This window comes from Dermacentor andersoni, unplaced genomic scaffold, assembly GCF_023375885.2.
Source record: "Dermacentor andersoni unplaced genomic scaffold, qqDerAnde1_hic_scaffold ctg00000490.1, whole genome shotgun sequence".
Classification (NCBI taxonomy): domain Eukaryota; kingdom Metazoa; phylum Arthropoda; class Arachnida; order Ixodida; family Ixodidae; genus Dermacentor; species Dermacentor andersoni.
The window spans coordinates 42,501-55,000 of NW_027315174.1; the positions used below are offsets into that span (position 1 = coordinate 42,501).

At 55.3% G+C, this 12,500-nt stretch overlaps 3 non-coding genes across 3 annotated transcripts; 1 reads left to right on the forward strand and 2 right to left on the reverse strand.

Moving 5' to 3' along the window:
* Positions 1–1,027: 1,027 nt before the first annotated feature.
* LOC140214607 (5.8S ribosomal RNA) lies at positions 1,028–1,180 on the reverse strand. Its single transcript, XR_011891544.1, has one exon. It is a non-coding gene; the product is annotated as a 5.8S ribosomal RNA (ribosomal RNA).
* A 1,574-nt stretch (positions 1,181–2,754) lies between these two features.
* On the reverse strand, positions 2,755–4,570 carry LOC140214600 (small subunit ribosomal RNA). Its single transcript, XR_011891536.1, has one exon. It is a non-coding gene; the product is annotated as a small subunit ribosomal RNA (ribosomal RNA).
* A 4,814-nt stretch (positions 4,571–9,384) lies between these two features.
* LOC140214599 (U2 spliceosomal RNA) lies at positions 9,385–9,576 on the forward strand. Its single transcript, XR_011891535.1, has one exon. It is a non-coding gene; the product is annotated as a U2 spliceosomal RNA (small nuclear RNA).
* The last annotated feature ends 2,924 nt before the right edge of the window (positions 9,577–12,500 follow it).

The window sequence follows — 12,500 nt, forward strand, 5'->3', positions numbered from 1 at the left end:
TGCCGAAAAGGACTCGACACGTTCGAAAACCCAGCGCCAACCGAGTGCGACGCCCTACCACGTCCTTCGCCCAACACGGAGCTACTTATAGACGAGGCTGGCAGGCGGTGAACCGCCTGCGCGCGTGCGGCGCACGAGCAGTTGCGTGGTAAGCGACCGTGTCTGAAGCCCAAACACCACCGAGGCAAAGATCGCCTTAGCAGCGCGCCGCTTCAGCGGGCACCGCAGGGGCGACTAAAACCTGGCGGGAGGCATCGTCTCGTGTAGCGTCGCCCCTGCCCCAACTGGAGTGGCCCAGTCTTTAGGGGACAGAGACTGCGAAGCACTTGGACCGACGGCGGACTACGACGGAACGCTTCAGCTCCGCCAACGGGGCACCCACGCTCTCGAAGGAGACATTTTCCGTTTCGCGGCAATTCTCCGCCGTGCCGTGACTCTTCTCGCTCGCAGACGGCGCTGTCGCGTCGAACCGCTTTCGGGGGCCACCCTTCTCCTCCCCGCTCCTCGCAAGAATCTGCCGATTCCCATTCCTGCGACGAAGCCCGGAAGGGCGCCCACACAGCTGCGGTGACGTGAACGAGCGACCAGCTCTGGAGCTCGACGTACTTCGAAGGCAAACAGCGCAAATTGCGATCGCGCTGGCTTTGCGCACGGCGCGGGAATCGGCCGGCGTTTCATTCCCACGTTTTCCGTGCACGCAAGCGTGCGCTTCCGACTCTCTCGCAAACGTGCGCGCTACATGGCAACAGACGTTCGCGCCTCGTGCTTGGACCGCTCTTTCCCTGCAGGTATCCGACTCCATCCTGCGGCGGTCTTACTAGAGGCGCGCACTCGTCACGCTGCAGTAGTATTGCCTCGTTTCCGTCTTTTCGAAGAATTGGCACAACGGTTTGCCACCGTCTCCCTCTCGTGAGGCCGCTGGCGCGTGGCTTTAGCGCTCAACGTACTGTCCATGATGCCGACGCGGTCAAAACGAGTCGACGGACGCACGTTCCCTGTGCGCCGAAGTCTCTCTTGATATGTGATCCGACCCTCAGACAGACGAAGCCAAGGGAAGACCCAAGGCCGCAATGTGCGTTCAAAGAATCAGTGCTCAGTGTGTCCTGCAATTCACACCAAGTCTCGCAGCTGGCTGCGTTCTTCATCGACCCGAGAACCGAGTGATCCACCGCTTAGAGTCGTGAAAAATAGTTTGTTCAATTCAGTACAGTACAACCAGGGTTTTAGGCACGTGGCGTCTCCCTGTGTGTGGTTTCGAAGAGCGCCTTTCGGCGTGCGCTCCTCCAGTCTCGCTCTTTCGGCGGCCGCGTCTCAGCAGCTGAAAGCCTAATGGCACTCCACTCCTGCTACTCGCGCGTGTGTTTTGCGCCCACGCCTTCCTCGCTTGCCCTCGAGGCACCTTATGCCGTTTGCGCGCACTCGAAGCCGGTTTTACCTGCCAACCATCCACCGGACCCGTGTGTCTCGTGTGCACGTTCACATCGCTCCACTAAAAATTGCAAAGAGCGACAGAGCCATGATTAGGGCTAAGCCGCTGTGGAGTCTTTAACGGCTACACGGCCACGGGCAGGGCTTCACCCCCATCGACGTGCTTCGCTTCAGTCAGCAGTAGGTTCATAGAAGGGCCTCAAACACACACACACTTTCGCATCGGCAGATCGCCGCAGCATAACCGCTGTTGATCCAACAGCCTACTTGAGACGAAAGACAAGAGCCCGGCGCGCGTACTCGCGCAGCTCTCCAAAACCACTCGGCCAGTGCCAGGGACGGCTCCCTGCGCCGGCGCCACAACAAGTCTACTTGAGGCGGAAGACGAAGCCAGCAAGGGCCTGGCCGCAAGTGCGTTCGAAACCGGGACTACAGTCCCTCGTCTGTCCGTACTTCCTCTTTCGACGTGCGGCGCCTTCCCAAAGCGCACAAGTCCGCTAACCGCAGAACGCTTCCGACGTAGCAAAGCCGCGTTTCCTTCGGTACTTCGCAGCAACGCCGCCTTTCCCTCGGCGGCGGGCGAATAGCCTGCAGACGTCGTCGCATTAAACCGCGATCTCGACACCTCGCGCGTCACGAGCAGGAGCCGACCGGCAGCCTCCGGCCCTTTCGGACTCGGTGGCATTTGCCGCGGAGGACGGGAGAGCACTTTAGGCCACGGTTCCTTCCGTACTTGGCAGCCGCACCCTCATACCGACAGTTCCATGACCGACCGAGCGCCACACCGTTCCTTTAGTACTTGGGTGGCAACAAAGTCGGGTCGTTACTCCATACTCGCCGCAGGAAGCGACCGGCAGCCGCCAGCCTTTTCAGACTCGGCAGCGTTTGCCGCGGAGGACGGGAGAGCGCTCGCACCACGGTTCCGTGTGTGTACTAAGCGGCAGCGGCATTAGCTCTCGACCGTCAGTTCCTTGACCGACCGCACGCTTCGCCGTTCCCCTCGTACTGGGCAAAGCAGCAGGTCGGGTCGTCTTACTCCCATTCCGCGCAAGAGCGCCAAAGCGGACAGAAAGCCCACCCAGTGTGCGTTACGCCGTTTCTACCCGCGGGCGCGGCCAAGCCAACCGTCCAAGGTTGCAGCCGGCGTCCACTGGGCGCAACAAATTTGGCACGGGGCGCCCCTCAAAATTCAGGCAGTCCCCGGCATGTTCGGGTATAGCCGTCCCCGCGTCCAAGCGGGGCCAGCGGCGGAAAGCGTCGGGCGCAGCGAGCTGCTTCACCCACACGGGGTAGAAACAATGGCGCTCGCCACCCTTCACAATCCGGTAATGATCCTTCCGCAGGTTCACCTACGGAAACCTTGTTACGACTTTTACTTCCTCTAAATGATCAAGTTTGGTCATCTTTCCAACAGACCGGCGCAACCGAAAGGCCGCGCCGGACATCGGTCCGAAGACCTCACTAAATCATTCAATCGGTAGTAGCGACGGGCGGTGTGTACAAAGGGCAGGGACGTAATCAACGCGAGCTTATGACTCGCGCTTACTGGGAATTCCTCGTTCAAGGGGAACAATTGCAAGCCCCTATCCCAATCACGAAAGAAGTTCCACGGGTTACCCAGTCCTTTCAGACAGGGATAAAGACACGCTGCTTCCTTCAGTGTAGCGCGCGTGCGGCCCCGGACATCTAAGGGCATCACAGACCTGTTATTGCTCTGTTTCGTGCGGCTAGGAGCCGCTTGTCCCTCTAAGAAGGTTGTAAGGTGCTGGGAACCCCGCACCTATTTAATAGGCTAGAGTCTCGTTCGTTATCGGAATTAACCAGACAAATCGCTCCACCAACTAAGAACGGCCATGCACCACCATCCACCGAATCAAGAAAGAGCTCTCAATCTGTCAATCCTCCCAGTGTCCGGGCCGGGTAAGTTTTCCCGTGTTGAGTCAAATTAAGCCGCAGGCTCCACTCCTGGTGGTGCCCTTCCGTCAATTCCTTTAAGTTTCAGCTTTGCAACCATACTTCCCCCGGAACCCAAACACTTTGGTTTCCCGGAAGCTGCCCGCCGAGTCATTTGAGTAACTCAGGCGGATCGCTGGTTGGCATCGTTTATGGTCAGAACTAGGGCGGTATCTGATCGCCTTCGAACCTCTGACTTTCGTTCTTGATCAAAGAAAACATTCTTGGCAAATGCTTTCGCAGTAGTTCGTCTTGCGACGGTCCAAGAATTTCACCTCTAGCGCCGCAATACGAATGCCCCCGTCTGTCCCTCTTAATCATTACCTCGTATTCCAAAAACCAACAGAACAGAAACGAGGTCTTGTTCTATTATTCCATGCAAGTTTATTCAGGCGACTCGCCTGCGTTGAGCACTCTAATTTTTTCAAAGTAAAAGCACCGGCCTTCTCGAGGCACACAATGAAGTGCACCAAGAAAGGACCGGCATGATGTTCAGCTCCGAGCCGTCGCATCGGGTAGATGCACTACTCGTCTGGAACTGAGATCCAACTACGAGCTTTTTAACCGCAGCAGCTTTAGTATACGCTATTGGAGCTGGAATTACCGCGGCTGCTGGCACCAGACTTGCCCTCCAATTGATCCTCGTTAAAGGATTTAGAGTGTACTCATTTCAATTACGGGGCCTCAAAAGAGTCCCGTATTGTTATTTTTCGTCACTACCTCCCCGTGCCGGGAGTGGGTAATTTGCGCGCCTGCTGCCTTCCTTGGATGTGGTAGCCGTTTCTCAGGCTCCCTCTCCGGAATCGAACCCTGATTCTCCGTTACCCGTAACAACCATGGTAAGCAAGTAACCTACCATCGAAAGTTGATAAGGCAGACACTTGAAAGAAACGTCGCCGGCTCGTGGCCATGCGATCAGCACAAAGTTATCCAGAGTCACCACACAATACGGGCCGAAACCCGATCGATCTTGGTCTAATAAAAGCACCCGTCGCCCAAAGGGCTTCAGGCTCACTGCATGTATTAGCTCTAGAATTGCCACAGTTATCCAAGTAGGAAGAAACGATCTAAGGAACCATAACTGATTTAATGAGCCATTCGCGGTTTCGCCTTATTTCGGCATGTACTTAGACATGCATGGCTTAATCTTTGAGACAAGCATATGATTACTGGCAGGATCAACCAGGTAATCGTTCAACTGCGCGTCCAGCCTTTCAAGCAGGCCGGACGCCGTTTTTGCGATGCCGAGGCCACCTTCAGGCGCCCCAACACGCTTCGTTCTCGCAAAGGGTAGCACTTTGCACAGTCCGAGACGACGGCGTTCGAGCTCGCTACGGCGCCCTCCCCGCAGGGCCGGGTATCGCCACGCGGCAAGAAGCACGCAACATTCTCGATAGACCGGTTGTGTCGACTCGATCGCGGCTTGCGGTTTCTCTCGAGCCCGCAGCACTGGTGGACCGACCGACACTTGCAACGTAGCCGAGACGGCAAAGCCGCTAGGCGACGGGTCACGCCCGCGCCTTCGGCGCTTTCGTATTTGATTCGTCCGAGGACGATGCGGAACACACTTCGATATCGTGGAAAAAGCGTCGTCCGACAACCAGCCCCTAACGCATCAAGCGGATGAGGCTGCAGACGTCAGCTGTGGGATCCACGGGAGCGATACCGGGGACACGCTTGACGGGCACGAAGCCCGCCGCATATCAAACACCCAGGTCGCTTTGGGGGCGACTGCTCTCTGGGACCCCCATATAATAGCAGCGATAAGTACCCAGACCTCCATGGGGCCGTACTCGTGCCACTTTCGACGAGCGTTTGGCGAAAATCGTGCCGCCTCGTAACGCCGCGAGCAAGATTGAAAGCTTACGTCGGCAGCACAATGCCGAAGTCGTGAAAGCGCAGCGCGTCTACCGAATGCGCGAACGGCAATTTCTCGCTAATGGCCAGTACGGTTTCCTGCACAATTGCCTTTCTGTCGCCCTACGGGGCCCCCGGCCGATCGATTCGAGGCACGCTAGCACGGCCCCTTCGCCATTTCCGAGCACGAGTGCGAACAGTGCGGGCGGCGTGCTCGACGCCCCGGCTGACGTCGTTTCGGACTTTGTCTCTTCGCGTGCTCGCGGCAACGCCGCGGCCAACGACGACGTCTGCGCGGTTCTTTGCCGGTTCCCGGCGTGCTATAGTGCAGCCCTCTGCAGGGTGACACCGGCTCCGTCGTGGCCGTGCGGCGGCTTGTACGCAAAAGTTGCGTCAAAGGCGTCGCGCTCGCGCCGCCCCGGCACACGCGGTTTCGGACTTTGTCTCTTCCAGCGCTCGCGTAGTCGTGGGCACGATTGTCGACTTCGGAACGGTGCGCGGACACCGCCACGAGCACGCGCAAGACGAAAATCGCACTACGGTACAATGTCGGCCGGGGCCCTACGGCCCCTTACAGTAGCAGCGATAAGTGCCCAGACCTCCATGGGGCCGTACTCGTGCGACGCGGCGGCGTACTGCGCCGAGCCGAGCGCCAATATTTGGCTTTTGCAGGGCGGATTCGAGCTCTGGCGATTGCCGCGGTACCGCCGCTCACCGATTCAAGGCACGCTAGCGCGGCCCCTTCGCCATTTCCGAGCACGCGTGCGAACAGTGCGGGCGGCGTGCTCGACGCCCCGGCTGACGTCGTTTCGGACTTTGTCTCTTCGCGTGCTCGCGGCAACGCCGCGGCCAACGACGACGTCTGCGCGGTTCTTTGCCGGTTCCCGGCGTGCTATAGTGCAGCCCTCTGCAGGGTGACACCGGCTCCGTCGTGGCCGTGCGGCGGCTTGTACGCAAAAGTTGCGTCAAAGGCGTCGCGCTCGCGCCGCCCCGGCACACGCGGTTTCGGACTTTGTCTCTTCCAGCGCTCGCGTAGTCGTGGGCACGATTGTCGACGTCGGAACGGTGCGCGGACTACGCCACGAGCACGCGCAAGCCGAAAATCGCACTACGGTACAATGTCGGCCGGGGCCGTACGGCCCCTTACAGTAGCAGCGATAAGTGCCCAGACCTCCATGGGGCCGTACTCGTGCGACGCGGCCGCGTACTGCGCCGAGCCGAGCGCCAATATTTGGCTTTTGCAGGGCGGATTCGAGCTCTGGCGATCGCCGCGGTACCGCCGCTCACCGATTCAAGGCACGCTAGCGCGGCCCCTTCGCCATTTCCGAGCACGCGTGCGAACAGTGCGGGCGGCGTGCTCGACGCCCCGGCTGACGTCGTTTCGGACTTTGTCTCTTCGCGTGCTCGCGGCAACGCCGCGGCCAACGACGACGTCTGCGCGGTTCTTTGCCGGTTCCCGGCGTGCTATAGTGCAGCCCTCTGCAGGGTGACACCGGCTCCGTCGTGGCCGTGCGGCGGCTTGTACGCAAAAGTTGCGTCAAAGGCGTCGCGCTCGCGCCGCCCCGGCACACGCGGTTTCGGACTTTGTCTCTTCCAGCGCTCGCAACCATGTCGGGGCCGACGCCGACGACTGCGTGGTGTTTCAACGATTGCCGGCGTGACACAATGCAGCTGCGTGCGGGATGCCAGCGATTCCGTCGTGTCCGTGCGGCGGCTTGTACGCAAAAGTTGCGTCAAAGGCGTCGCGCTCGCGCCGCCCCGGCACACGCGGTTTCGGACTTTGTCTCTTCCAGCGCTCGCGTAGTCGTGGGCACGATTGTCGACGTCGGAACGGTGCGCGGACTACGCCACGAGCACGCGCAAGCCGAAAATCGCACTACGGTACAATGTCGGCCGGGGCCGTACGGCCCCTTACAGTAGCAGCGATAAGTGCCCAGACCTCCATGGGGCCGTACTCGTGCGACGCGGCGGCGTACTGCGCCGAGCCGAGCGCCAATATTTGGCTTTTGCAGGGCGGATTCGAGCTCTGGCGATCGCCGCGGTACCGCCGCTCACCGATTCAAGGCACGCTAGCGCGGCCCCTTCGCCATTTCCGAGCACGCGTGCGAACAGTGCGGGCGGCGTGCTCGACGCCCCGGCTGACGTCGTTTCGGACTTTGTCTCTTCGCGTGCTCGCGGCAACGCCGCGGCCAACGACGACGTCTGCGCGGTTCTTTGCCGGTTCCCGGCGTGCTATAGTGCAGCCCTCTGCAGGGTGACACCGGCTCCGTCGTGGCCGTGCGGCGGCTTGTACGCAAAAGTTGCGTCAAAGGCGTCGCGCTCGCGCCGCCCCGGCACACGCGGTTTCGGACTTTGTCTCTTCCAGCGCTCGCAACCATGTCGGGGCCGACGCCGACGACTGCGTGGTGTTTCAACGATTGCCGGCGTGACACAATGCAGCTGCGTGCGGGATGCCAGCGATTCCGTCGTGGCGGTGCGGCGGCTTGTACGCAAAAGTTGCGTCAAAGGCGTCGCGCTCGCACCGCCCCGGCACACGTGGTTTCGGACTTTGTCTCTTCGAGCGCTCGCAGCGATGTCGAGGCGATCGCTTACGTCTGCACGGTTTCCGGTGTGCTACAATGCAGCAGTCTGCCGCACTACACCTCTTGGTTGCCGAGGCCAGCACGGCAATTTACTGAAGCGAGCGCATTGCGCCCAGGCGGCAGCGGACTTTGTGCTTTCGGGAGTGCTCTTGCTGTAAAATTTGAACGGCTGCAGCTGCGCGAAGCAAGTGTACCTATTTTCACTCTCTCTCTGTCTGCCTTTGAGGCGACTGTAATTTCACTTTAAACGCAACTGGAGGCGGGAGCAACCTGATGAGAGTAGGTGGACTTCGGTACATGTTGTAATTTAGAAATTGCTTTCAAGCTTTGAGGACATACACCTTCGCGCCATCTGCTTTCCCCGTCTCTTTGGCACTTTATAGTATGTGCTGCATGCTCTGCATTCCAAAGAAACACGCCTGTGTCTCTCCCTCTCTCACGTTCTTCTTCTTTTTGTAGCTGCTGTTGTAGAAGATGCTATGCTCTTTAATCGCTGTAACATAGAGTGCTTGCACAAGCCAACAACTGTTGCGCGTTTTTTTTTTTTTTTTTTCTCTTCCCAAGACGTTTCTGCCATTATTCACTAACTCTCGTTCTTAGTATGCAATGGAGCGTTAGCTCGCGCCATCTACCTTTCTTTCTGTATTGCAAAGTCCGCAGGTTTTCCTAGTTCCGTACACAGATGGCGCTAATGCGTTTTGGCGCCAGGTTCGAACGACCTCGCTGTACTCGTGTTTCCCATTTGAATGTTTCAAAGGGGTTTGCGACAGGGGGTGGTTCTTGTGCAAGGCTGAGCTTTCCAGCTGCGTTTAAGCTATGCTAGCATGTGTGCGTATATATATATATATATATATATAAATACACAAACACACACACACACACACACACACACACATGCATATATACATACACACACACGGTAATGGTAAAGATGATGAGGTAGCACTTTTTTTTTTTTTTTTACAATGCCTGTGTTTCAGATGGCGATCTTTCTCCCCTCTATGTTTCCGGTGGGAAGGAGTGTGCAGCGTTTTCTATATTTATTTTGTCATTCACTTCTATGTTGCTCGTCTTCGTACATGGGGCATGCTACCTAATTCTACCGGTCGATTCGACACGTTGCGATCCGTCCCGGCCTGTGCCGTATCAAAATTTTCAGTGGGCCTTGCGGTAAATAAAAAGAAATGAAGGAAATGCGCGTAGTATATTACAATTGCACACGGGCTTGAAACGAAGCCCTCAAGGAAGGTCACCTTGAGCGGTCGCATTCAGACGGAAGTAAGCATTCCCCTGGCGCGTTTTTTTCCGCTCGCCTGTTCCGTTTTCTACGAGGTTGCCTTGGTTGGTTTCGCGTTACAAGCAAGCTTGCACTCGGGTCTCGTTTCTACGCGACAGCGTTTCGTTAACAGCGAAAGACTGAGGCGTTGCGAGTTCATCCGTGAGATAGGGAGCGTTGAGTCTGTACACAGGCTGAATTTTATAATATTGCCCACGCTGTTGCTGAGGTTACCCATGTCGGCAGGGCGCCCACAAGGCAGTAGTACAATGAAGTGAAGTGAAGGACATCGCTTCTCGGCCTTTTGGCTAAGATCAAAGTGTAGTATCTGTTCTTATCAGCTTAATATCTGATACGGGTTCTATATGGACCCACGATATTAAACCTATTTTTGGAAGTTGGCGGAGTGCTTGAAGCCTGCTTCACCTCCGCCGCAGGTCGGCCCGGTATTGCACTACCTCCGGGATCGGCCCCGCTCACTTAGGTGAGACTTCATTCAATCAAAATGAAGAGCACAAGCTCAACGCGAGCAGTGACTTGACACGCACCATTCCTATACTACACGCAACGATGCCGGTTCGCGGACCACGAGAGTAATTAAACTGCCACTCCATCTGTGTGTAGCGTCGCACTTGTTGCGTCGCAAATGGGACAGCCGCTCCAGCAAATTTCTAGTTATGGGCTTCGAGAAAAATTAATGAAAGCAAAAGAAAGAACCAGAATTCCTATTTGTCCGATGTCTCTGAATGATTGTCTCCTGTAAAGAGCCACTTGGGGGGATGGGGGGTAGGATTAGCCGTGGGGTTCGCAATCAATATGAATCCCACTCAAAGCCAACACTGGATTTTGGAGTTCACTATCGCTTGGATCCGTAAACCACCGCGGCCACGCAAGCTCGCCCTGCCGCCGAAATCCGCTGCCCAAGTGGAAGAAAGATTCCCTATGAAAGAAAAATAGAGTGCCCGATTTCTGGCAACTACTGTGCAGCCTTTGTGTACACATTTTCGCAGCAGTGGGACCGAGCGCCTCGAAAACAAACTTGTCGTATGCCCAAATGTGGCGAAATATATTCAAGGGTTAAAAGGTGCCTCATCTTTCTAACCTGTATGTTACGAAGACCTGTTGCTACCTTTTCATCATGAACATCATCATCATCATCATCCTGGCTACGCCCACTGCAGGGCAAAGGCATCTGCCATGATCCTCCAAGTACCCCGGTCAGGTGCCGATTGTCGCCATGTAGTCCCTAATCTAATCTGCCCTCCTAACTTTCTGCCACCCCCTGCTACGCTTCCCTCCTCTTGGAATTCAGTCTGTAACCCTTAATGGCCACCGGTTATCTTCCCCCCAGATTGCATGCCCTGCGCATGCCCATTTGTTTTTCCTGGTTTAAACTTTGGTGTCATTAACGAGCGTTTCTTCTCGCACACCCCAATCTGCTCTATTCCGATCCCCCCGTGACGCCACACCCATCATCCTTCTTTCCAGAGCCCGTTGCGTCGCCCTCAGTTACCCTTCGGTAATCCTCAAAGCTTTTTGTTGGGGCACTCGTGGCATCTTTCTCGTTTAATGAAGTCAAATTTTTTTCAGTTTTGGGGGAAAACTCAATGAGCTAGGCGCGATTGTGTCCCTGGCGCCGCTCTCAACAAGATGGCGGCGCCCATGCTTTTTGCCTGCAGGTTCGGCCCTACGCAGAACACGCCTGCCGGGCAGTGTAGCCACGTTGAAGGGGCAAAGCGTAGTGCAGTGAAGCGCTTGCTCGGGCGAAAAACGCAAATATGAGCCAAACAGGAATTTCCATTATTGGAAATTCCAGTTCAGTTTGCGCATTGCGTTCGCCTAAGGTAAAGAACACAAATGCGAGTGCCACAGCAGTCAAGTCAAAGCTTAGGATTGCGTATCATTTTTTTTTTTTTTTTTCTTTTCGTGCCTTTTACTCCTGGCCTGCGTGGCCCTAGCGCGCATGCACACGAAAGTAATGAAATGCTGAAAACACGAAATAATGCGGTGCGGCTGTATCATATCTATTTTGTGCGCTTTGTTCTTTGTGGACTACAGCGGTGTGCGTCATGAGAAAGTTTCGGTGCCCTTCTTGGGTGACCAGTGAAGCTATATTTAAAACCACATTGATTTGTACGGTTATTGCTACAAACTGCGTGTGGGTGTTTTTCTTTTTCGCTGCCAACGATGGGTTATCGCAACCGCGATCGGTTCTGCTGCTACGCTAGACGCGTGCTTGCCAACGGTTGGCTCTATACGCGACCCGCGACGCGTGGTCGGCACATTCAAGCAGTCAATTGCAAACCGTTCCAAGAAAAAGGATGTACTCCACTTGCCACCTAGTTCGACGATTGTACTTTCTGACCCTCGAGGAAGCGCCGCCTTCCCACGTTTTCTATAATACGATAAGATTCAGAGCGACCGCGACCACTTGTCTTTGTCAATATCTCGGAAACGCTTTCTTTGTTTTCTTTTTTTTTTTTTAAATCCAGATACTCAGACGCGCCCGTGTTCACGCGCACTTGTTCTCTCCGATAAGCAGGGAAGCTCGGTTGGGGTGGTGTCGGGCCTTGCGCATGCGCTGCTGAGCTCGTCGCTTCGCCGGCCGGTCGATGCTGGCGCGGTACTGGTAATGAACTTCGACGTGCATGGTGAAACGTCACTTTGTATTGCCACTGTAGACTAGCAATGCAATGTGTTTGCGAGCGATTGGATAAATGAGAAAGCGTGCACTGTCTACAGTTCATGCCCCTCTAGAGTAGTGGAAATGTTGCTCCAAGTGTTAGGTTTGTAATTTGCGCCTACGAACATGAACTAAACAAAGAAAATGGTCTGCAGCCGCCTTCGCTTCATAAAATTCCCGTACGAAGAAATTTCCGTGCGCGAATGAGAGAGCAAAAGAGAGAAACCATGTTAAGAAGAATGGCTGCCTTTTACGTGATCTCGCGCATGAAACCAGACGATAGATTAATTTTAGCCGTTCATTTTGATTTGCCGAATGTAAACCGGAACACTTTCTCCACGCGGTCTTCAGATTTGAATGGCAATCAATCACATCCTTTCTTTTTTTTTTTTTTTTCTGTTTCTTTCTATCTGGAACCGAAAGAATTCAGAACGCCATTTCAATCTTAGATTCGATTAGATATCGCGACTGGTATGCTGAAATATCACGCCTTATCTGGTGTTAACCTTCTTGATCACGGCAATAAAAAATCGCCAGTTCCCGAACTTTAATCGCGCCGAAGATGAACCGATATGCTGGATTCTTATTGTCATGATTTTATAGAAAGCGCTGGTTCTATGGCTAGCTTTGAGGAAAAGAAAAACATCGTTCAGGAATGTATAACTCTAAACAACTAAAAAAAAAAATCTGCCGGCAATTGGTACTACAACGAGAGTACTGA